The 27,600-nt window shown below is 35.3% G+C and overlaps 1 protein-coding gene across 1 annotated transcript in view; it reads right to left on the bottom strand.

Annotated features, from left to right (window-relative positions):
* The window catches only part of LOC108969405 (putative GPI-anchored protein pfl2), a gene marked incomplete in the record, with an annotated part of 63,179 nt that extends 46,081 nt beyond the window's left edge, over positions 1 to 17,098 (bottom strand). Inside the window, 1 exon segment of the mRNA XM_018934102.1 lies at positions 16,937 to 17,098.
* Between the last annotated feature and the right edge of the window lie 10,502 nt (positions 17,099 to 27,600).

Genomic DNA, 27,600 nt, shown 5'->3' with positions numbered 1-27,600 from the left:
GCAACAGAATTTGTTTTTTTTTTTTTTTTTTGTTATTTTTGGAAGCGCGAGGGTATCCGTAGAAAAAGAAAAAACGACGAGAAATGACGATTCTTAAAAATCGATTATCGGCTTTTGATGAGGTAAGTTCGGGTGCTTTGAAACGAAACTAGCAGATCGAGGACAGAAAGACACTGAGATAGCTGAGATCTCAGACCTCTCAAAAGATTTTGTTAGAGGCCTGAGAAAGCTGTTCACAAAATGAGTACCGCGCTTTGTCAATCCGGACAAGAAGCGCGGCCTGAAAACCATTTTAAAACAAGGTTTCAACTCCGAATAAGTTTCATAACCTGTTGTTATATATCGAATGGCATGCACTAGAAATCAGGAACAGTGGATTTCACACGGCGAGAATACTCCGAAGAAGACTAATATTGCCTTATTGACTGGAAGATTATTACCATCAGTTTCTTGGAATTAGAAGATGGGACTACCTGTAAATAGAAGAGTTAAATGGTAGAAGGTAAACGGTACTGTGGATACACTGGTGTACAACGGAGAGCAAGGAACGTTGATTTTCACACGCCTAACCGTGGATATCGCACTCGGAGAATACTCCGAAGAAAAGGAATGTTTTCGTATTGACTCGGGGGTTATTAACAACGGTTCTTTGGATTTACTAAATGCGATTACTTACACTTATACTTAATCTTCACACGGTCAATCCCCTAAGCAAAAGGCAACGGCTGTCTATTACTATCACCCTTTCCTGGGATCCATGAAGTCCGATCTACAAGGACTATCCAGGACCGAAAAGGTCGCACGGTTCTATTATGGATGCACTGATATACGAGTACACCAAAGATCAAGGAACGTTGATCTTTATACGGAGAAACTCCGCCGAAAAAGTCAAATACCGTCTAATCGGCCAGACGATTATCACCCACCTTTTCTGGGATTCATTAGGTGCTATCTATGAGATATGGAACAAAGTCGTCGAGCCGTTCTACTACACTGGTACACACCAGATATCAACAGAAAACTTCATGTGAGGAACCCACTCCGGCGAAGGCGATGACAGTTCTGTGAGGTTCAAGAGGTATGATCTACAACGGCTCCTACTAAGACCTGGTTGACGTTTGATTGCAAAAAACAAAAAAAAAAAAAAAAAAAAAAAACCAATTCGTGAAGAAAAAAATGTTCTTCCGCCATGACAAAGAAGAAATTAAGCTTTCTGCCGTCGCTATGGACGAATTGGTCAAACTAGGCTACCAACCTTTTAATAAACATTTGATTTTGTTTCCAAAATTTCACTCGCGGATCGAAAATTTGAACGGAATGTGGACACCTCTTATACAGACCTCAAGAAAACGTAGCTCTCAGATGGTTTAAATGAGTGTAAATCACACTTTATCAAAAATTTATTTTTCTTTTCTATACTAAGTACTTATTGGTTCGCCCTTATAAATGCAAGACATTGCATTCGCCCACAGACATGCAGAGATAAATATGCGCGTCTGCTTTCTTAATAAATGCACTTACTTGCAGTGTAATTATGGTGTGGTTATTCGCAAATCCCCTTTTAATATTACTTTAAATCAAATATTTGTTTATTTATTCCTCAGCCTAGATTTAGTTGTCTGTTTATTTTTCTGTCGATTAATCACTGCCAAGCTGTCGCGCTTAAATACTCGCCACATAGCAATTTAAACACTCACATACATATGTACATATACAAACATATTCATTGTTGTAATATTAACTCACGGCGTTGACGCCGCAGGCAACTCACACGCTGGCTGGCTGCCTGTCTGGCTGAGTGGGTGCTCAGCGTTGTTGGTGGGTTTGTACATTGTTGAAAGGCAGCACTTTTTGTGCCTTGCACTGTGTCTGTATGCTTTCATTGTGCGAATTCTCAGGTAAATATATGTATGCTTGTAAATCGGTTTGTATTTTGCAAAAGATTGTAGAGATTTAATTCCACTTACTAACGCCAGTCATTGTCGCCGGCGGCATAATGCGGCGAAAGCATTTTTAATGGCTGATTACTTATGCGATTTTCTTATTTATGTACTTATATTATCGACTTATACATATATAGCTACATATACATTAACACACGCAAGTGCAATTATGAAAATGTGTAAAAATAAGTTGTATTTATTCGATTCGCGTGTTTGCTCAGCCACTTTGTTTTTGCACACTTACTGCCACGCCTATAAAATATGGTCACATACATATGTATATACATATGTATATAAGTAAATTACTTCGCGGTATTCGCATCTTTGTTGCTTTTTTGTGCCAACAATACTCTGATGTATCATTATCATAACGCGAACGCATAAAGGATCCTGTGAAATGCCGCACGTTCGTGCAATTTCTTCCGCTGCAATGAATTTTATCGTGTGTGTCACTTGGTTGACAAGCGTTCTATAGTAAATCTATTATACTTGCGCTTCACGAATTATTAAAATATTCATAAGTGAGCAATTTAAATTAACTAAGGTAAGGTTTTTAAGATTTTAAATTTCAAATATTTTCAGTCTCCCTTCAGAAATAAAAAATAGTTTGCTAAAGTGATACATCAACTGGGCAATGATAGACAATAATAATATAATATAAACATGTTACGAGTTACAGTATGGGAGAGCGACTTCCTCCCTCTCAGAAAGTAGTCATAAATCCAGAACTACTTGTTAAAAACGAAATTTGAAAAAAGAAAAAAAATATATATATAAAAAGATCTATACACGTGGCTGCAGTATATTTCAAGCTAAGATCTTTGTTATTGCGAAAGTCGCGGATCTGGCCTCCAATGCACCTTCAGGTAATACATAGAAAGCCAAGCAGTAACCTTATATCTCATATCGGCCAGAAGTGTCTTGGGAAGCAGGGCAACAGTGGAAAGTGTTGCCAGAAGCAACTTCACTTTTACTGGGTGATAAACCACATACGCACGACGGCAATGGAATGTGGAAGCGTGGACGAGATATAATGGTGTACGGCTAATACGCGAAGACGTGATCAACATTGGGAAAGGCATGCATTGTACGACGATCTGGTCAGAGGCATGGTAAAGAAAAACAAAAACCAGTGGAACGAGCTATTTGGGTGCAAAACTGCAAAAATTATGTGCAAGACAATAGATCGGAAGATGATAGAAGAGACTGTATCATTTCAAAAGTACTAAAATTGTAAGTGACCAGTAATATAGCGAGATTTCTGCCAATATTTTAAGATCAAAGTTCGGATCCGATTGTACCCAATCTTAATTGCGTTACTACTTCACATATTATGAAAAGCCTAGAGATTTAATTTAATTATTATTAACTCTAAACTGAACCGAACAGAAAAAACTCCCATCAGCTCTTTATATTGTACTTAAACAAATATATTAAATTATTCATCTATAATATTTTGGGTACATATTATATAACCGAAACAATTTCACTTTGTAAGCAAGTAAGAAGCCGTTCTCCAGAAAACGTATAAAGCCAATTGGTGGAACAAAAAATTATTTCTAGTACATAGATAGTATATTGATGTTCTTTCGAAGAGATGAAGCTAAAGATTCTCATCATTCCGAGTTTTGTTCTGAAATCCTTCAACGACAGTTCGAACATATCACGAGCTATGTATGGTGAGATCTCTTTTCAAAAATGTTGAAGTCGTAAATTACCTTCTCTGCAGAGTGCACGAGCGGTTTCAACGTTTTCAACATGTGGGCCAATCAAAATCGGGGATCACCGGAAATTCCATCGAAACGGTTAGTGAATTCATCAAAAATCAGTCGAAATCATTATTGAAATTCATGGAAATGGAATTGAACATCTCCAAAACATCGATTTATCGCATTTTGACCCAACATTTGGGCTTACGAAAGGTGTCTGCACGGTTTGTTCCGCACAAATTGAGTGATGACTAAAACTTGCTCRGRATCCAACATTCGAAGGACGATTATTTGAYCAAAAATGACATTTTAACCACTAACCACTACCCGTATTCACCTGATATGGCAACGTGCGACTTCTTCCTTTTCGGAAAAATGCATTTGCCCAGGAAAGAAAAGCATTACATACTGGCGGCCATACCGGCCAACGAGCGAAAACACTCGTTCGACATGTTTTTGTTCCGTGCAAAAAGCTGTATTGAAACAGAAGAAGACTACTTTGGATAAAATAAATTGACTTTGTYGAAAAACCATTTGTTCTAGTTKTTTTTGAAGTCCTGTTTACTTTGGAAACTACCTTGTAAGCCATTTCTTATAGTTTTTCTTCGATAGAGGAGAAAACGAAAGCMAGCCAACTGAAAATATGGACGATGAGTATTGTAATACACTGGAAAAACCGTACATACGCGATTTCAGTATTTTCGATAAAGTGTGAACTTGGGCCGACGTTTACGCGAGTGAAAATATACGCTTTTTCGTATACATACTTGCATATACTTATCGAAATATGTACCTTATAAAAAGCTCTTTTTTTAATTCTTAAAAAACCAACTGGGATGAATTTAGCATCGAACTTTCAACGCCCTGCCAYGAGTACTGTAATCAAAGATTTCACTGCGAACAGCGCATTTCCATCAATAAGCTGTTTACTCATAGATTAGTAGCGCGYATATATCTGCGCTAACACCTTACTTCCTTTGCTCGCGCCTTCGCGGCCATGGCAAAACAAACATTGGCACACAAAGAGACATGCATACATGTGCCGTTATACAAATATATGTATATTATACACACGTACAATACATGCTTCCGTTAAAGCGTCGAAGTGATTCATTGAATTTTGGGTAATTCCTGGAAGGCAGCAGACAATATAGAAAAAAGTGTCAGCCTCGCATTAGCCAACTTAGCCAATTGAAGAGCGATGTCATACGCTAATAATAGCATTAGCGTGTGGCCATTTATTTGGCTTTGACGTCACAGTGCTGCGCTGTACTGTGGCTGTCAGGCGTAAAAAGTAGCAACGGTTTCTTAAGCATTTAAGTGCCAAAGCAGCGATTTTCTTTTGCCTGCTTAAATTTATTTTATTTTCACTTTGTTTCTGCTTGGTTACGTTACTACACAATTTTATCACTTTTTTTTTTTGTGGAAACTTTTCACATAATTTCCGAAATAAGCACAAAAATTAGGCGACCAAATAAACGTGACAAACAACAACAAGTGATGCGACTGAGTCTAGTGAGCTTGTTGGCACCAAATAAAAATGACATAATGATAGGAAAAACGATATATCTGTTCATATACATGTATGTGTATGTATTAGGGTGGGTTGACAGTGTTGGTAGGGAGTATAAAAATCGGGAAAATCGCGTTTGTGGGAAATATTCAATGATTATTTTAAACAACTTCTTTTAAGAGACTATGCTTCTAAAACCGGGTTCGAGACAACGGATTTTAAGGGTAATATGAAAAAAACATTTGTTATTTTCTTTATTTGAAGTAATAGTGTGACTTGCAACTATGGTTTGAATGCAATATATCATTTTCTTCTTGCATGGAAAATTTTAGATTTTTTGCTAGATGTCTCTTGTCATTTACGAAATTAATTTACATATTTTAAACACATGCAAAAACAAATTTTTTTTTTTACTTAAGACTTTGCCAGTATTTGAAGAGTCAATTCTAACAACCATTATTAGACCAAACAACAAAAAAAAGCTAGAATACCCTTCACAAATGAAGACGGAACTTAACTTTGATTGGTCAATTGGAATGACAGCTATTTGCTTTAGTGATCCGATCTGAACAATTTGTATGGAAACCATATATTCGGTTTAGACAATAACCTTTGCCAAATTTTTTCAAGATATCTGGTGAAAGTTGTTCATACGAGTACTGGCTTCCGATCGTTCAGTTAGTAAGGCAGCTTTATGCTATAGTGATCCGATATGTACGATTCTGACACATTAGCAGCTTTTTGGGGAGGAAAGGATGTAAGCTAGTTTTCAGATTGAGATATCGATATCGAAACTAAGGGAGTAGATAGTATACAGACAGAGGGATAGTCTTACGGACAGGTCAATTGTCGAACGAACATGGCTAAAACGACTCACCTCATCATGCYAACCATTTATATATATATTTTATAGGTTCTGCGATGTTTTTATGGATGCTRCAAACGTCGTGACAAGCTTAATATACGCTATTCAGGGGAAAAATAGTTATCAAGTAGTTGAAATGTAGTATGTAGTATCTTTATAAAGTCAAAACCTTTATCCGTATATCGACTTTGAATGAGTTCAACTRTTAGTAGCAAAAGCTAAGAACAAGGTCTGATCGGAGACTTAAATCTGGTACGACGGAGAGCAGTTAGCCCTTGGAGTTCGCTCCAATCTGCCGTCGACGATTGCTGTTGTTCTTTTTGGGTATTTTAGATATCAAAATAAGTCGGTTTTTCATCGTAAAGTGACTGGTAACGAAAATGGGTCCATTATGACCTAGCCAACCAGCTAAATCAGCGGGAAAGCCGAATATCGATGATGCGAAGGTAATGCTTTGTATTTGGTGGGATTATTCGTATGGCAAGACCGATAAAAACCTATATTTAAAACAAAGGCTTGGAAGTTTTGCTTCATTCGCTTCATAGCGCATACCTGGGCCCTTCTGACTACCAATTGTTCTGCTCTTTACAGAACGCTCCCACCGGAATGGAGCTCACATCAGTACACGGTATCAAAAAAAAATTTTTTTTATTCCCATAACCCATAAATTGCCATAAGGATAGAAAAATGTTATAGCTACAAATGGACTGTATATGCTTTTCTGAAATAGTAGATCAAATTTTAGAAAAAATTCGAGTGGCTTAAAGTTATAGACTCAAAACATCAAACACAACTTCTGGAATTTTTATACTCGGGTTCGTGCAGCAAATTATTGTTGATTTGGAAAACAAAGCTTTATTAAAAGCTGTGGCACTGTTGGTAAACTTTGTTGGTTCTTTGAGAAATTCCGTTCTGAACTTTATTCCAATTAGTACCCAAACCCTAAAACTCTTATATTCTTGTATTTATTTAGCTTATAGCTTGTATTTTGATATTAGTTAAAAATAGTACGAGAATGCCTTAAAATTTTGTATTCATAGAATATTTTGCTAATTATTTGAACTTTAGCCGCAAACTAAACAAATATTTGCTTACTATTAAATTTGCTTGCCGTGTTTTTGGAATTCTACGCAGTTTGCTTTTGTAATTTACACGAATTTAGACATTTACGACAACGATTTACAAAAGCTAGTGCCATAAATCGCGAATTGCTACACAAATTTTATTTGGAAAATCAAATATTCGAAAATTTTCGCAAATATTTAAGATTTCACACCTTCGCCCAAACAAAATAGTGCACTTGCCAATTTGATTAGCGGCAGCAATGGTAAATTTACACACTCGCTAACAGCTGGAAAATGTGATTAAATTCGTTTAGCATATGGCCACACGCCCACCATTTGCTGAATTGCTATTTTGCTGGCTAAAATTATAAATTTTCGTAATATTTGATCAGCGCCAGCGTGTGAAAAGGCAAATGCTAATGATTCTAGGCGGAAGTGCATACACAGTGAATATCACCCGAAAGCCCGAAATTATGCATAGGAGGATTGGCAACAATTTATGGAAATGAGCGCGGGTGAGACATTCAATTATCATTGGCCGCGATATGGAATATTTTCAACAATCAGCGAAATRTGCATATTTGTGTAAACAAAAGCGAAAGTCTATGCCCCAACGGAGGAGTGTTTTTGTACACGTGAAAGGCACATTCAGCAAGTCACAGTCACTTGCGGACAAGCCCTCTCGTGCTCGATGTGTGCAAATACGTAAGCGGAAGCGGCGGCGAGCTTTGGACAATTGATATATGAAAGATATATGTATTTAATTTGTCAACCATAAGCTGTATATTTAAATTTAAATTTTTAAATACAACAAAGCAAAGAAAATATTATTTTTTTATACATTTATATATATATTTTTTCATAATTTGTTGCCAAGCGCTTAATTTTAAATTTAAAAAAAACTACTAGGGTGGGTCAAAAAAGTATTCCTTTTTAATATGTTTTTTTTTTTTTAATTTTTTTTTGTGCATGAATTTTATACCTATAATGATATTTATAACAACTTTTGAGCAGTGGAGTTTATAAAAGAATTTTTTAAGGCCATCTACAAAACCAAAGATATAATTTCTTCGGATAGTAAATACACAGCGACATGAATTATTCTTTTTATAAGGGAAAAATGAATCTTAGAAGCGAGGGATTGGAAAATAATCCACACCAAATTTTGTGTAAATATCTTTACAAATAGAGTTTTCATTTTTATAATAGGCCGATCTAAGAACACATTTTCTTCTGGTTGTTACAAACTCTTAACAAACTTAATATACGCTATTCGAGTATAAACGGCAAACTGAAAAGAAGAGAAGTGTCAAATTAGTATTAACAGCTCGTATTAGTAAAAAAGGTATTTGAGATGCCTACCAAAAAGTTTTTCAGTAATCATAAAGTGAAAAAATAATCGATTTATATGAGGTGCATATCACTCAGTTTTTCAGAGTGTAAGGTGAAACAAATTTTTTTTGTTTTTTTTTTTTACCCACCCTAATGTTTACTTTTATATATAGTAGGCGCATTTAATGTTCATTATTCTTACCTTTTGTAAATTTGCTTATACACTTTTGCTCGAATTTTATTGTGTTTAACGAAATATTTATTTATCTTTTCACTTCTACAAATTAAATTAATGTGGTCAAAGGCGCTTAACATCTTATTTTGGGTTATTTTTGTAAGGTGACATATGTCAAATACATATGCATATGCGCTCTTATATATTTTTAAACAATGTGGAAGCAGAATTATATTTAGATAAATGGAAATTTCGCGCAATTTTTTATTTTACAAAAACAAAAAAAAATTAATAAAATTTTGCTGAATTGAAGCAACGAGCATACACGCCAGCAGATACATACAAACATGCATATATACATATATATGTATATACGTACGAGTATACGTATAATATAGGAAAGTAAATTTGTCAACGAAGTATTACAATTTTTCCCCCATTAGGCTAAATGAACTGTGCAAAGAGGCGTTTTTCTCCTACACACCCATTCTGCTCGGTGACTTCCGCTTTCATTGATGCGGCTTTCCGTTTCAAATTAAATAAATAATGCCGTGGGCTTAATACTTAATAACATTAATTATTTATTACAAGACCATTTGCAAAAACCAATCAGTATTGGAATATGCTCATAACTAATCTTGAACTTGCTTTCAAATTTATTTGTCTGCGTGAATATAAATAAAAAAAATAAAAAATTAAAAAAAACAATTAATGAATATTTGCTTTGCCTAAGTCCTTGCCCACGGCGGCAGCGTGCTCAATAAAAAGACCTCTGCGTTGTCAAACAACATGTGTCTTATAATTTTCATTCCTACGAATTAGCGGTTTATTAAAATTGTTTTTGCGTAAATTAAGTGCACTGGTTGATTGCAAGGTCAAGCAAACAAATAGTTGCAACAGAATTTGTTTTTTTTTTGTTTTGGTTTTGTGGAAACGCAAGCATTTGCATGTAATTCGTAGATAAACAAGTCAAAGCAAATAGGAAGTTAGTATTTAACAATAATATTAGTCAATTTAAATAATTAAAATAAACATTGCTATTAAGAGTATTGAATTGGAATAATTTTTGCTGACATTGTTGGCATGTGTGTGTATTTGTTTTGGTACGCTGGCCTTAAATGGTAAAATGTGCGTGGGAAGAACTTATTTGGTTTTAGATTCGAGAATATTATTGCGGCTTATTTTAGTTTGAAATTATGTTAACATAAGCAGACAATTTTGGTCAATTTAGTTTTTCTAGTCTATTAGTAGCTGTTTTGACATTCGATATGATGGGGGTGGCGAGATTATAGAAAAGTGCTCTTATGCGAGTTACATCCCACATATCCCTAATAATAATAATGTAGAAAATTGTACTCCATTGTATGTTATAACTGTTAGAATTTTCAAAAAAAATTTTCGCAACGCGTTTTTCTCAAAATGGTTTTTCAAAGTCGGTCCCTTTTTAGTATAACTTTCATCACTTTCTTCGATTAGATTTTTATCTCCTCGATTGTGTCACAACGTCGTCCCTTATTGGCCTTTTAACTTTGCTAAATAACCAGAAGTCGAACGGAGTCAAATCAGGCGAACACGGTGGTGGTAGGGAAGCGATATGAACCGAGATTTTAGCAAAAAAGTAAGTTTGCACTTGAGCGATTTTGGTAGCAATCGAGATTTGATGCGTATGAGATATAACACGTTGTTCAAAATGGTTGAAGCTGAGTCAAACGGTATTCCAACACTATCAGCAATGACTCCAATTGTCGGCCCACGATTTTCAAATATCAAATCTTTGATTGTTTGGACAAGCAGACACCTGGCAAATCTTACAGACAATTCCACCAACTCAGAGAAAAAATGTACCGGCCTTCCTAATGCGAAATTTTAAATCCTAACTTTTTTCTAACAGCAGAACACACGTACATATAACGCAGAAAATATTAAGAGCTGAACTAATGGTCTATACTAACGGATATTATCCACCAAAATGTAAGAAAAAACGTATTTTTTCGTAAATTCACATTTTTTTGTTTTTTTTTTTAAGAATTCAACCATTGACGATTGATCCCCTCGCTGATCTCCGTAAGGACCACCGAAAAAGGAGTATAGCCGTGAGGAGTTTTTTTTCACAGTAAAATGAAATCAAATTCGAAAATCAAAAAATTATCAAAAATCTTATTCATTGGGTCATATTTTCACAAATATACACATCTTAGAAGGTAGATCGGTCTCGCAGTCTCGGAACAATTTTTTCTCACCGACTCGAAAAATAGCATTTCGCTTTTAAATTTTAGGGAAATAATACACAAGTTAAAGAAATAGTTCAAATTTCTGGAACTATTTGCCAGATCAACGTTTTTCCAAAAATATTTTCAAATATATATGTATGTACAAGTATATGATAAGCAAAAAAAAATTGGTTTTCGATTTTTTTATTTTTTTATTTTTAACATACCCAACATTTATTACGATTGCAAATTATTATATATTGGACTTTTAATATATGGCGAAACTACTTAATTCTTTTTTTAGGATTTTATGGTATATTAAAGCAACTGACTTTCGATATTTCAATACTTAATAAGGTGAATTAAGCCTGTTAGTTCTCAATTAATAAATGTTTTTAATCATTTGTAATAGAATATTAATTCTATTATGAATCAAATTACAAAACGTTTCATGATATATATTTAAATTTCGCATGATCTTTTATTTTTATTGTTTTAAATTTTTATTAGCGATCTTGAACGGCGGCAATAAATTCCTCCGTTTCAATCTGGCCGTTCCAGTCATTCCAATTGCAAAACGTCAAAACCTACTCAATCCAGTCAACTGTCAAAGTTCGGTAGGTTTTGACGTTTAGCAACTTCCAGTGAGAGAGAAGTTGGGCATCCCATTATCCCTGGATTAAAAGAAGTTAATAACGGTTTCATGAAAAAACAACTATAACAAAATCTACAGAGCTATTGAATATCAATGAGCAGAAAGTACCGTGACAATTAGACCAAAAGAATTGAAATGAAAATTGTAAAATAATAAAAATATTAATTTTAATAGGCTGAACAGGCTATAAATATATTTAGTAGCCTTGATGAAGGCAAAATCGAGCCAATCACCATTTCAAAGTATCTGTTTACGTTATTGTACTATTCCTTGAACCTTCAATATAACTTTCAGCTTTAGCTATTTGAAAACAGCTTTCAGATTTCAAAGTTTATCGAGGGAATTGGTTTCGATTACATTTTTAGATAGCGTCAACTAACATGATCTCTTCAACTTTGTCATGCATTAAAAGCACTAAAGCGTACATGAAATTGACCACAACACCGAGGACGCAAACAACTGAGAATACGAGTACATGTGTGTGCACAAGTAACTTGTTGCTGTGACAAACGACTGAGGAAAGTGTCATTGGCGAAAATTGTATGGAAAATACGGTCAGCATTAAATACAATTCCCAATAGCATTTTGCGGTGAAATGGCCAACTGAGAGTGCAAAATAAACACTTTGCGCGCGTGTGTGTATATACACACAAGTGTGTGCATGAGAGTGTGCGCAACACAGTGTGAGTAGAACATGACAGTTACAGGCAGCAATTTGACATACCCTTTCAGCACAAGCGTCTCGCGCGTTTGCTCTGCTTTGCTTGGTATTTACTCCCGCGTTGTAAACTTCCAGCGCCTTTCATCAGACTGGAATGCCTTGGAGGCGACATCGTAGGACTGTTGTATGTTAACTGCCGCCTACCAACTGGCAGTTGACATCAGCAACCATTTGTGCCGCAACAATTGCCAGTCGCTCAAAAGCGTTAATTGATATGTGGTTGTACTTTTTCGGTTATTGTTGGCGCACACAACTGCCACGACAGCGCCCAACAGTGCCGCCAGCCGATAAACAAATGGCTGAACACGAGGCGAGACCAAGTGTCACAGCATGTTTTCGTTGGCCTCAATTCGTTGGCTCTTCGTTTGCGGAATTATTTTTAATGTATATTGTTGTCGTTTTTCTTCTTAAAAATGTTCCTGCTGTTGGGCCCTGTTATTATACCCAGAACATGGTATATTAAGTTTACTAAGAAGTTTGTTATAGCCAGAAGACAGCTTCGGAGACAATAAAGAGTAGATATAATATACGAATATATAACATTTATACATATAAACGTTTGGTGAGACGAGTTGAGTCGTTTTAGTAATGCCCGTCAGTATGTCCGTACGTATGTATATATGCGAACTAGTCCCTCAGTTTTTGAGATCTCGATCTGAAATTTAGCATACGTTGAATTCTTCTTTAGAAGCTGCTCATTTGTTGGAATTGCCGATAACGAACCACCATATAATATAGCTGTCATACAAACTGACCGATCAAACCGAAGTCCTTGTATGGAAATGTTTTTTATTTGCCAAGAAATCTTCACGAAATTTGGCACGCATTATTCACCAAGGCAACGCAATAACCTCCAAACAAATAATTCAGATCGGTCCACTATATCATATATCCTCGGAACAATATATCATATATCCATCGTACAAACAAACCGATCAAAATCAAACTGCTAGATGGATGCTTTTTTCTTGCATGTAGAGGGTATCATAGCATCGGTGCAACTGATTTTATTTTGTTTTGTTTGCAATTTATCTGTCCTGGTCTGCTGACTACCAATTCGATAACAATTACAGCAAGTTTATTTGTTTACGTGTTTAACAATCGCTTCGCAGCAAATCATTCTTGGCGAATTTTTAATTAGCGTTTTTATTGCTTCGCATCGGTTTTTTTTTATTTGGCCGCAACTTAATTCAGTGCTGCGCATAATGTACTGTTAACACGTGCCTATACATATGCAAATAATTGCTCATCACTACACTCCTTTGTTGGCTTTAATTCATTAGTAATTTCTTCTTTTCCAKCTGGTTTTCAGCAGTGATTTYCATACACTCATACATATACATATAATTTACTCTTTCTTAATTCTTTGTTTTCATTCTTTCGCTATAACTTTGCTATTGTCATTGGACTGTCAGTYAAGTATTCAATGCAGTTGAAAAATTCTTATGGGAAATTAATTCCACGAATTACAGAAGGCTTGTCTAGCACGTGGGTTCATTAAGCTGATTTACTTGCAATTAAACTTGTAACGCCAGTGATTTATTTGACGTTGAATACTACTATTAATAATCGAATTATAAACATTTTTAGATAAGAAGGTGTGTGTATATCTTCGGGCGCTACCAATTACGATTAAATGAAGGTAAAGGAAAATATTATGATTTTTAGTAGAAACCAAAATACATACCCTAAGTTTTAAGATTTAATATAAAYAATCGTAATTTTTAAGAACTTTTTAAATTAGTCCAATCGGTAGMAAAATTCTTTGGGAACGGCTGAAACGATCGGTTTGAAAATATCACACTACATTGTTAAATATATTTGTCGTATTGATCAAAGGAATAATATTTTGATCTCCTTGTTTTCTTAAAAATTCCGACTAGTAATTCGGTCCGTACCTGTAGATATTCTTCTTCTTATTTACTAGTGTAGACACCGRTTACGCGGTTATAGCCGAGTTAACAACAGCGCGCMRGTCGTATYTTCTTTTCGCTATTTAGCGCTGATTCCAGAATGCAACCAGCTGCTTCTCCATCATGTCTCTCCAATGGAGTGGAGGTTTGTATCAAAAACCTTCCAAACAAAGTGTTCYCTTCTTTCAGGACAGCATAACAAAGCCAGCGCAGCCGCTGTTTTCTAATTCGCTGAACTATGTCTATAGTATATCTCGTACAGCTCATCGTACCACTCATCAAATGATGTCATTGTCGAAGCCTGCGCACCATATAGCAGGACGGGGATAATGAGTTAGAGTTGGTTTTCGTTAGTCGAGAGAGTACTTCACTTCTCAATTGCTTACTCAGTCCAGAGCAGTGCCTGTTGGAAATAATGATTCTGTGTGGGGCTTCAAGGTTGATATTATTGTTGGTGTTGATACTGGTAAAGGGGTTTAGTCATAATTCTTGGTAAGCAGTTACAGTCTTAGGGYTATACTTAATACACTACACTTGCGTCTTCGCTGCGTAGACCGCTGCTGTAAACCTGAAAAACTCTGGTGTAAGATGCGTTAGCCAACCTGTGCGGAGCCTCKGGTCACGGCTAAAAGCAACTCCTACTTATTCAGTTTAAGAGTCCGCTGAAGTCTGAAGTCTACTATATTTGCCACGTCTGATCACCAGAGGTGCGGCTGGGAGCGGGTCGCCAAATTGGCTGCAGCATTTTACACAGTTTGTTATAAAACTGTGTGAAAATTGTGGAATCACCTAATACTATAACAGAAACATAGACTAGTGGAGAAACCCTAATAACAAGTAAAATCGTATTACAAGCATGCTCACGAATTTTCTATATGTTCGACTAGCAGAGCTCGTTTTATCAATTATTACTTTTGTAACATATACATATGTACTGATCACTCTGACCTTTAGTTTCATCTGCGATTTTTTTGGTACCAGGTAGCGAAGGAGTCAAAAGTGAAAGAAAGACTTGGAAGTAAATCTTTTTAGAATACGACAATCTTTCTGAAGAAGGTGGGGTTTCAGACTGGCAATAACGGTTGCCATCAGAACGCAATATTAGAAATGAGTTAAATCATCCCAATGCTAGAGCGATATGGTTTTGACCGAATGTCCCTAATTTTCTTCACTATAAAAACAAACAGCAGGCGTTAACAACTAAACTTTACTCAAGCAAGTGAACATTATGCAAACTCACAAAWTTTAGCGCTCATCCGTTTACGTGTCTGCCTTAATTTTCTTGGAAATCTTAATTGAAATCAGCAAAGCGTGGAAAATTAACGCGCCAAAAAGTCTGCCAAAATTTTAATGAAGCACGTGCATATTTATTTTGACAAACATGAATGAAATAAGTTAAATTCAAAAAATACAGTTCAAACAAATTATGAAGTTATAACAAAGCGCAACAGAGTAGACTGGGTGTTAAACAAAACTCATTAAATATTTATTCGGAATGACTGATAACRGAAAATGTAATTATTTATTTAGGTWTGTTTTCAAATAGATCAAAATGTGAATGAAGAAATATAAATAAAAAATTTCCCATACGTAAAGTTAAACTCTTCCATAGAAATATTTCAGTTCGGAACTGCTAGAACATTTACCAGAAATTTGAATTACTATTATTATTACTATAAAAAAAAACTGGAAAGAATTTGTAAAAAATTCTTTAAATTATTTAGAGAAGGGTTTCAAATGAAGGTTATGATTAAATATGACTTACTAATTGAATATTTATGTAGAAGAGACAATGAAGGTCAAAATATATCCAGATCAATCTTATGGCTTCGAACTCTATCAAGAAWAAAACGCTATAATCTTTTTATACACAGCTTTTCTTAAAATAGARATCAAGTAATTGGTGCATCGTACCATGTCAAGGATAGCACACTATTTTATGGTTGCTTGCTATCTAAAAATATCCACATACAGTAGTGAATAAACAAAATGGGACTACCTCAAGGACAAGTTGCCATAAACAAAGCATGTAGTTGGTGCTATGAAAAATTTTGTGCTGTCGATATTATAGCTAAATGTCCTACATTTGTGTTTCTTCAAGCTTATTAAATGAGTTTTATGATTTGCAGTCCATATTCCACCACAAGCGAATGCCTGTACGTTTGTATGTATGTATGGATATGTGGATCTGTGTGTACATACATTTTGTATAAACTGCAAGCACTGCAACGATTTTACGCGCAATATATATGAGTTTGTTGTTTTTTGTTGTTTATTGGACTTTTGGTGTCACCCAGATATCRGTAGCACACCATGTTTAACATTTTGTAAACATTGTTGTGCAGTTAATTTTAATTTAATTTTTAATTTAACTTACGTAACTTTGCATTTTTATTACAAATGYAAGCGAAATTAATCATTTTATAGGCGATTCCATGAAAGATGACGGCAACGCAACAGTTGCGGAGCGTTGCATACCGTGTGTGTGTGGGAAAAGGCGGCGGGGTGGGACTGTTTGTGCTGAATATCGGTTGAGTAATGTGGCTGTGTACCACTTTTTCGCCGACATTGACTAATTGCAAYAATATTTGGTAAATTTTTAACACATATTTTGCTATTATTTTTTAAACAAATCGSTGGTTGTATGTTTGTAAGTCCATTATTGTGCTGTTTTCGAATATTTGTATTGCAGCGCTTTTTGTTTTGAGCGTTGTTAAAAATCTCTTTTAATATTTCTCTTATACAGTTGAAGCCTTATTTTTTATAATTTTAATAACTCCAAAATTATAATAAGAACACTGAAAACTATGCACATACCTTATTAGCAGCCGGCMACGACCAATTGCTCGAATTAGTATGAAATGCACACAAACTCTATCAGCAAATATTCTTTATCACAAAAATCACAAACATATTAATCTAACACACTCAAATTATTGATTATTGGAACAAATTTAATAATTAATCACTTTTAACCAATTTTCCACAAATTTTATCACTTAATTTTGCCGCTTCACTGCGTTTTGTTTGTTTACATCAGCTGATGACTGTAGGGCTGCATTCACACAGCTATTAGCGATGTTGCGACTGTTCGCTACTGCACTAGCGAATAACCGAATCAGCAGCTGCGGTAATTACTCAGTAGAGAATTCGGATGCTGTTAATATTATTTTTATTTTGGAGAACATGTAGTAATACATATTTATTATAAATATTTAATATAGTAGTTTATTAAATTTATTTCTTATGAAAAATGATGCACATTTGTACCAAATTTGACCCCGACTCGTCTATTTAAACTGCGAGTACAAAATGAATACATAAAAATTAAAAATATTGTTTCCGGCTACGGAATTGCTGTCAACGTTGCTGAAATATTTTGGAAAGTGAACTTTATGACGTGCACAAGTGCTTGAGTGTGAAGTCGTTGAAATCCATCCACCCATCCCCCTCTGTTAATGACGACGCGAACATCGAATAAGTTAAAAAAAGCAATGTTTGARAATCTTCTTTTTGGTATTAGAGAGTTAGTGGAGGATCTTAACATTTCTTATGGATCAACTCAACATATTATGGTTAATATTTAAGGTATGAASAGCCAGCTCGATCTAAATGTCGAGGAGAGTTAGTAAAAGATATGCTTGACAACACAGCTGAGGACTCTACATTTAACAAACGCATCGTCACTGGTGACAAGAAACGGGTTTATAAAACCAATATAAACTAAAGGCACTGAAGACCATACAGCCGAGGCTTATAAGAAGTGTATGSAAAATGAAATAGTACTTTTTACAATTTTAAGTATTTATTTTATTTATACAGTATGATMAGTATTGTTTTTCGTTTTGATTGCAAAATACCTTCCTAAAGAGTAATATTAGTAATGAACTATTGAACTATTGAACTCGGGAACAAGGAAGTGTGAGATTTAATAGCATGAGAAGTCTATTTGGGAACAAACGTATTCAAGATAAGACCTRGTTCCGTCAATATTATTGTACATAATGTCTGTAGACATCGTCAGAGGTGGTATGGCTGCGATTGCTGCTATCAGACTCAGAGAATCTGGATKCTTGAAAGAACACGTATGTGAACATTCGGATATTCTCTCATTYTTTSGATTTCATAACGGATCACTTGGAYCATGGAGTGGCCAAGCCGAACCCTGATGCTCCTTCTTTGCCTATATACTGTCGAGGGAGTTTCTTTAGAAAGGAGGATCTTCATTAAGGATTGTTCAAAGCTTGGGGTTAGGATAATGGTTTACTGTCACGAGTTCTCAATCAAGTACAGCTTTAGACTTTCTGACTATTATAGTGTCTTTTAAGSCGAGGTTGCAGCCATTAAGGTAGCGAAAAGTGCCTAAAGACGCTGTAAATATCATCGTGTGTCTTTGTGATAAGACTGGTATGRATGCCTGGCCATAGCGGAACCGCAAGAAATTGCCAAGCTGATCAGCTAGTAAGAGAACGCATYCTAAAACCGGGAGCGGGCCGGTGCTCCCTTATCCTCTTGTATTCTACCACTAGATAGCTGGGCTTCGCAGAAGCTTGTGATCTCTTTGCCCTCAGTAAGGCTAGCGTCTCCCTAGTTTAGAAGCTTTTACAAGCCATTGCCCTATTAGCGTCCATGCTGTAGGGTTGGGAATTTTACCAGACGCCATTTGCAGAAGATGTATACAAGCGGTGAGGGGGAAACGAAGCATCACTTCTTTCTTGGCTGTCTCGCGTTTGGGAGGTCAAGTCTTAAGCACTTGGGATCGCAGACCTGTGCAATTTTGTATTGACTAATAAGCGCTTGCTTCGAACAAGGGAGTTCTTCTTTTCTATGGCTTCACAAAGGACTACATATAGCAAATTTTTGCGAAAAATATGCCCACCATGTGCTTTTGATAATTTAGGTTATCAAATATCTTGATTAACTCTATTTTGCGACACCATTTTGYCGATGTTTTGAAGATTTGTTTGTAACAAACTATTTTGAACAAACTTTATATATAAATATATATGGCCTTAATGCTAGTGGCGCGGTMTTAGAAAAATTTGCTTTTCAGAATGACTTGTGTTCAATATTTTCGAAGATTAATACAATAAATTGCGAGTTTAAGTTGGAGAAAAAGAATTCTTWATTTCTCATACGATGATTAAAGAGAGATGAATGTAGAGAAGAAAAAGAATAAGAATTTTCTTCTTATTAGGAGAGCTGTTAGAACAAAAGCTTATATTATATTTATAYCCTGAACAGGATATACTAAGTTTGTCATGAAGTTTGTAACAGCCAGAAGGAAGCGTCGGAGACCCTATAAAGTATATATATAAATGATMAGTATGTTGCGCTGAGTCGACTTAGTCATGTCCGTCTATCTGTTCCTCAGTTTTTAATATATCGTTTTGAAATTTTGCTCATTTGTCAGAACTGTCGATATCGGACCACTATAACATTTGTGACCTGGTCTACGGAAAGGGGGCTTAGGTGTCAAAAAATCCAAAAAATCAATTTTCACTATTTAGTTGATTCGGATGGAAGATGAGATTTTTAACAGCTGTTTCCCAGAAAACTAGTTTTCGCACGTTAGCTCCCTTTTCGTAGACYAGGTCACATATAGGGYTTGTATGGAAAACTTTTGCGTTTGACGTGGTATCTTCACACAATTTGGTATAGATTATTTTCTAAGGCTACTATGTAACCTCCGAAGAACTTGTTCAGATCGATTAACTATACCATATAGCTGCCATACAAACTGAATGATCCGATCATCGAATGCTTGCATGGGAAACTTTCTCATTTAACGATATATCTTCACGAAATTTAGTAATAACTCTTACTAGATTTCGTGAAGATAAATCATTTATTGAAATAGTGTAATATCGGAAGAAATTGTTCCGATCGGCTTACCATAGCATATACACATGTGGCTGTCATACAAACCGAACTATCGGAATCAAGGGCTTGCATGGAAAACTTTTGCGTTTGACGTGATATCTTCACGAAATTTGACATGGATTACTGCTTAAGGTAATATTATTATCTCTGAAAAAATTGTTCAGATCGGATTACTATAGCGTATAGCTTCCATATAAACTGCACACAAAGTTACTAAAAGAAATGCACCTGCAAAGGGTATATTAGCTTCGTTGCAGCCGAAGTTAACGTTTTTTCTTGTTTTMWATATTTTTGGGGAACTGCGTAAATTGCCTTCAGTTCTACTTTGAAATCATATGCTAGATAGTGGTTATAAATAATTAAAAACTATTGAAAACAAAAATAGAAACTTTCACACTTTTAATTGGATAATCCAATTTAGTTCTTTGTTGATTTTCTGACGGCAWTTTTGCTCAGTTAATAACTTTAATTGTTTAATGCTTGAAATTGAATTTAAATTGATACCTGTGCAGTGACCACAACAARCGGGTTTAATATGATTATTTGCAATTACATGGGCACACACATATACAAAACTGTGGTATGGCAAAACGCACACACATTTTAAGTACTTTCGAACATAACTTTTCAATCACGCGCCATAAATCGCATTACAAGCAATTACTTCGCAAAATGAAGAGCAAAAATGCCAAAACGAGAGAGAGAGAGATAGTGGATAGTGAAAGATAGCGTTGATTGTATGCGAACACACATTGTTACGAAAAAACGTTTCACCTGCAGCAAATGCAATTAAGTTTTAACGCGCATAGCAGCCAAACCAATAATGGCACTCAAAATKGTGAATACGCAGCGCATGCGCAATTACAAGTTGCTGAGTGGAAAGTGGCTGCAACGCGTYTATTCAATTTTTAGGTGAAATTTAGCGAAAAACTAGTAAGCTTTTTAGCACAAAAGTATGAAGTGAATACATGCGCCCAATTCCAGGTACACACACACACACATATATAATACATTTCGCTGAAGTGAACAGAAATTGTTTGCTGTTGATTTTCATTTGATGTGATGTACACGCGCACGGTTTTTTTTTTTTTCGTTTTTTTTTTGTGTTTTGTTTTTTTGTTTCGAACTTTTGCCAAGCCGGCTTCGGGTAATGTTACTTTTGCAACGAATATCGCACGGCCTCGTGAAATTTGCATAACTGAAAATGGCAGCAACAAGCTGGTACAATCTSGCTACACGAAGGCCATTCGAAAACAAAGTGCTGCGCAACCAAATGCAACAAAAAGCAAGTGCAAAAAATGCACAGTCAATGCATAGCTGTGTGTAAAACTCGATTAAACCTTTTGCCTACATTGAAAAGCAATTTCTACACGCATACGCGAGAATTCACTATGCGCGACCCTGTCGAAATTTTGCGAAGTATTTTTTTTTTTTTATTTTCGAAGAAAATTTTGCCTGCCAGCTCAATAAAGGCGCGTATTTACGCATCCACTTTAAATAAAATCTGAAATTAATTTCCTCAAAATTCAGTTTTTCGCTGCAGGAAATGGATGTGTGTGCTTTTCAACRCGAATAAAATAGCAGACAAACATATTTCATATATACAATGTGCACATACATTTTTTTCTATCGATTTGAAGCATGACAACAGTGTTATGGCTCGACTTTTAATGTKTGTGAAGTGTACGAGAACTTTTCACATTGAAGCAGCTCCCGCTGTTTGCGGAATTTCCAGCTTAACCATTTCATAGTTTCACTGAAAGCATTTGCCGCACAATCTCAGCGCCGTCATTTTACATATGCGGGTCTTATTTACATTTTCATTAGGCAATACTTGGCTCTTTATAAAAATCATCAAATGTCTCTCGCACTAAATCAGCAACAAATTATAATTTTTCTTAAGTTAAAATGTGAATATTCTTATGGTGACTACACAAGTTCATTGGTATTTACAACTTACTGCCCCGCTGATTCTAAAATTACATAGCTATAAATAAAGTAAATGGCAAGCTGTTCGCAATAACAAAACCTAATAAAAGAGTTCARCGCACTAGAAATTTTTCTAAAGGAAATAGTTTTTTTTTCTATAAGTAGCTACTAAAGTATCATATTTGTTTCTAGTTTACTTAAAGTTCCGTTAGATATGACAAATATGAGAAGAGTACTATCGATTTTCGCTCAATATGTGTTCATTTCTCTTACCATTATAATATTGGGTAATATTGGTAAAAGTATTTTCATATTTCTAATSAARCTTCAACTTATTTTTTTATATTTATAATGARCTTTAATGAATCCCATATGTACCATTTTGGTAGACCCTTTTTACAGTACGCTKAAAACACACGCCAACATGACAACGTATCATCAAATGAAGAGTGGGAGTATATTACTGGAACGAGMGTTCCCCCCAGCCGCAATAAATTTTGATTTACATGAAGGAATAACCGGAATAAATGTACCAACTAATATATAATAGTCCATAGATTATTTTACGTTATACTTTACTAAAGAATTAGTATCATAATAAAAGAAACAAACAATTATGGCAAGGAGAAATTAGAAAGACGGCTTTCACAAAAATCAACTTGGCACAAGTGGTACAATGCTACCAAAGAAGAATTTTTAGCATTCATCGAYGTCATGTTGAATAAGGGATTGATCTAGCTGGCCAACATCCAAGAATACTGGTCTACCGCTGACAATAGTAGAAGTAGGGTATACGCTGGTGGACTCCAGAACAAGATATTTATTCACAATACTTCCATAGAATGGCAGCATAACTTCTGATAATATACTTATCCCGTCCGGAATTCCCTGCAAGCACAAGGATTCCGATACATTTAAATATGATGTTACAACATAGAGTTCCTGTTGCAAAAGGATACCAMATGTTCACCGACGGGTACTAGCACCTGCATTCTTTTAGCGGAAGAATTGTGAATTTTTCATTCAATCATTATAAATATCAGACGAAAAACATAAAACTACAGGGGTTAACCATRTGTTGCCAGCTCTATTGAGTTGRTATATTTTCCCAAAGGCAGAAAATTATTTAGCTTCGATCGACGTGTACTTCGCGGGGATGGATGATGGATAGAATCGTAATCCAAAGCCATTATAAATATAWGAAGATGTATAAGTTCATACATATCATAAACATAATTCATGATTTATATTGAACATAACGAGGAATAAAATATTTGTTTCCATTTCTATTAAAGACAAACACTTCTGACTCTCTGCCGAAGTTGAAACGAAGTGACAGTATTATTGAAATATTTCTTTCCCACTCCACCAAATACAAATACAACACCGACCGTACTGAAATATTTTGTATCAGTTGCGAAAACAATCATGCTTTGGTGACATCCTTCACGGCACGTTGATATTCCGGCAAAACAAAACATGTCAAACACCTTTGACATTCATATAAACWTATGTGTTATTGCAAAAGATGTATGCAGAGGACGTTCAGCGACATTTACCGCTTCCGCATTGCCATTTCACCCCAAGGGCAGGCGGCACTTTTGGCCGAATGATGCATACTTAATATTGTATAAACCGAAGAATTATTCGCAGTAGTTTCATGAATATGCTAATAAAGCTGMACAAATCTGTGTGCTGTGCAAAGATACAGCAACAGCAACAGCAGTAACATAACATTACCATTAAAATAACAACGTCATCGCAAGTATTTGGTATGGCAGCATTTAACGACGACGACAACAACTACGATTTCAAGCAACATTTCGCTTTATTAGCGCTCATCAATCATCGCAGGCGCGGTGGCGTTGACTTTTGTTTGAGATGTATATAGAGTATGTATATTTGTTTGTATATAAAGTGGATGTGTTTGTATGTAAGCAGTGCGTTGGCTATATTTAGTCAGCAGACATAATTTTAAAACTTTATAAATATTATATGTGGAATATTAAGTTTTCCACAAAGTTTGTCAAACTTAGAAGGYAACCCTGCGGTCGAAAAAATATATATACATAAATACATAAATGCGTAGAGTGGCGAATTGAGTCAATTTTCCATGTCCGTTTGGCTCCATATACGCAAACTAGCCAGTCAGTTTTTGAGGTATCGACTTGAAGTTTTACACACGACCTTTTGTTACAAAGAAGATGCTTTCTTATTGAAATCAATGATTTCGGTTCACTAYAGGCTATAGCTGTCATACAAAGTGATCGAAAACATTCAAACCTTTGTATGGAAAATTCTTTTATTTGCAAAGATATCTTCACAAAGCGTAGCACATATTATTTACCAAGCCAATAATTTAATATTCTGGGAAATTATTTAGATCGGATTATTATAGCGTACAGCTGTCATACAAAGTGACCGCTCAAACTGAGGTCCTTGTACGGAAAAYTYTTTTATATGTAAAGATARTTTCACAAAATTTGGCATARATGATTGTYAAAAGCAATGCTATAATATCTGCAGATATTTTCTAGATCAGACCACTATATCATATAGCTSCCAAACAAGCTGATCGATCAAAATAAAATGCTTCTATAGAAAACTCTTCTGTTTGACAAGATATACTCGCGAAATTTGCCACAGATTATCATGTAAAGAAAACTCTGCAAACTCTGAACGTTTCGTTCAAATCGGACTACTATATAGCATATAGCTGYCATACAAACTGACCCATCAAAGCCAAGATAAAAATATTTGTACACCCGTTTYGCTATAAAAATTCACCTGTGTAGCTTATTATAGCTTTGGTACAGTTAAAAATAATAATTTTACTAATTTATTCTAATATAAATTTTCACTTCATTTCACTTTACATAATTTCCACTATTTATTTATGTTCGCTATGAGTTTTTGAAACATGTCTTTGTTTTTGCTTTGATTTCGCTTTTCACTCAATAAACATGAATTAAGTATAGTAAGTATTTTTGTACGCATTCGCATGATATATAAYAGAATTTGTTGCTGAAACCTTCACACGATCAATTTGACAAATTGCTTTGTAATAGGTTAGCAGCACAATGTTCCACATACGCCCCGGCGCACCGTCTAGCACGAGTATTTACTGAATACTATTTAATGTGTACGTGTAAGTGTGTGTGTGTATGGGGGGATTTCACCTTGTATCGACGACAAGTTGTTGCGCCACATTTGTAGCGCTTTTCAGCACATTAATTGGCGTAACAACAACAATAATAAGAAAAGTGAAAATAAACGCACTGAGGCAATAAGCACAAATAATTATATAAGGCGAAAATTAAACAACAATTTCAWTTCCACACACATGTTGATTTATAATGAGAAATTATTTTAACGATAGCGCTAATCCGCTTTTATTGGCCTTTCCATTTGTTTTTAGCAGCACGGCATGACATGGATGTGTCTGAGCAAGTGAATTATTTTGGTCGAGTTTATAATTTTTCCTGCTTTTTTACAGTTTGCTGCGCGACATTATTTGCATTTCCATGAACTTGTCATGTAAAGAGATTTTGAAATTAGCATTGTTTAAGTTCTATTTATAAATTGTTGAAGTATTTATTTATAAAAGCTTTGTCTAAGTAAATATCTATATTTGGTTCGCTCCGAAGCACTCAGACGCCCAAAATTATATAAATACATTTCTCATTCAAAGCAGTGTAAGAGTTGTTGGCTGCAATGTCAATACGTTTATTGCTCTCAATTGTCCTTTATTGATATTCCTGTTGACAAACAATGCCGTCAACAGTTTTTGCTTTGCTGAGTAGTTTTCATTGTAGCTATTTTTAACCAGACTGTTATATTTACTTGCCTTATTTGTTTAAACAAGTTTCGTTGCACTTACGGAAATTACCGTTTTTTTTTTTTTTTTACACAAAATTGCCGTCAAGCCAATTTACTTTACCCTCTCGCTTGCAATACCCATCCTCGCTTGCTTTTTGCCTACGTACGACACAATCGCAAAAAACATACAGATCATTAAACTTTTCCCACCATTGACCAATGGCCATCGATTCGATGATAAATCACTTTCTGTTGCTCATCATAAGCATTTATATATATATTTTTTTTTTGTACGGGCACTCTTCGGGCAGGCACGCTTTATCAATGAAGTGAGGAAGTGAATTTCAAAAGCCATTTAGAGCATATGTAAATTAAAATATTCGCAAAAACACTTGAGATATATTTTTTAATTTTTTATTTTGTATTTTTAATTAATACTTTTATTTCTAAATTAATTATTTGAGGAGCAAGCGTTATGATTTATTTTATTTTAATTTATCTTTTTCATTTTTTGAAGCTCCCATAATTTATTTATTTTTTTAACCTTAAACAAATTTATAAGTAAGCAAGTATTTATAACGTTGTGAAATGTTGAACTTGACATTGTTTTTTTTAATATTATTATTATTATTACTTTTTTTATATTAAATTTTTCATCTATCTGCTATATATTCTTTATGCAAAACTTATATTTTTTTTGTTAGAGCGTGATAGTTAATGCCTTCTGGCAAAACATAGAAAAAATTTAACTAAAAAGTTTATAGAGTTCTTCTTAGCCTATAAGGTGAAGAACAACCGGGAGCACTGTGCCACTCGAAATTAGTGAAATACCTCGGATATCCAGCGTAAGCTAATCGCATTGAGGAATATATCGCTAGAAAGAGGCAGCCTCCGACGGAAAGCGAGAAGAAAACATTCTTAAAAAAAAAAAACGAAGTGCTCTTTAGTAACCGTGCAGCTAGACGTGAAGTATGCGGTCGGCAAGCCAACAACGTCCGTGGCAACGGCGGCAGCCAATGAGATTGCGAAAGAGCATTTGACAGTAACCCGCTTGAACAAATGCTAAAGGAAATATTGAAAATGATGCTATTGGAAATTCTCTGAACCAAGCGCATCCATGCCGTCATTTGATGGAGCAGGATATCTTAACGGAGTAAAAATGGGTAAAGGAAGTTAGCAGAATGCTTCCAAACCTGTGGAAAAGAGCGAAACTGGTAGTGATGGATCGAAGCAGTATACTATCGGTCCTCGCATGGTGGACCCGGAACTTGCTGGAAATGGTTGAAGTATGGATAAAGGACTTCGGAACGGAATGGCTACTTCCATTATCCACCACCTCCGGTGGAGAAAGAACAAAGTCAGCAGTCTGATGTTCCAAAATCTAGAGGTGAGAGTACTCCAAGTAAACCTCCACAAAGGTAAAATAGCATCTGTCGAGCTTCTTCYCAGCTTAGAGAAAGTAGCCACGTAGCGACGTGGTTTTAGTCCARGAACTATGGATTGCATCGGATAACGTGGACGCTGGGCTGAAAACTACACAACATATGCGTCTAGCGTCGTTAACCAGGAGAGATCAGTGATTTTTGGGAAGAAAGTCTATTTGCCCATTTTTATTTCAGTCTTTCCCAGATAATCTGTTGGACAGTTGTGGCAGTGGAGGATTCCAGGGAGGAGTAGCTACTTCTTGCATCTTGCTATATGCCACACCATTGCGAGGCGCCAACGGTAGAGCTCCAAAGGCTAGCGTCCACATCCACYAGAAGGAAACAATCGTTAGTGATGGGCGCTGACGCTAACGCTTATATTACGATTTAGGACAGTCCCATCTTCAATCAGCGAGGTGAGGCACTACTTACTTCCATTTTACAA

This window comes from Bactrocera latifrons, unplaced genomic scaffold (assembly GCF_001853355.1).
Source record: "Bactrocera latifrons isolate USDA-ARS-PBARC rearing strain unplaced genomic scaffold, ASM185335v1 scaffold_105, whole genome shotgun sequence".
In the NCBI taxonomy this organism is placed as follows: Eukaryota; Metazoa; Arthropoda; class Insecta; order Diptera; family Tephritidae; genus Bactrocera; species Bactrocera latifrons.
The sequence above is the reverse complement of the archived record's forward strand: the minus strand, read 5'-3'. Positions and strand labels throughout refer to the sequence as shown.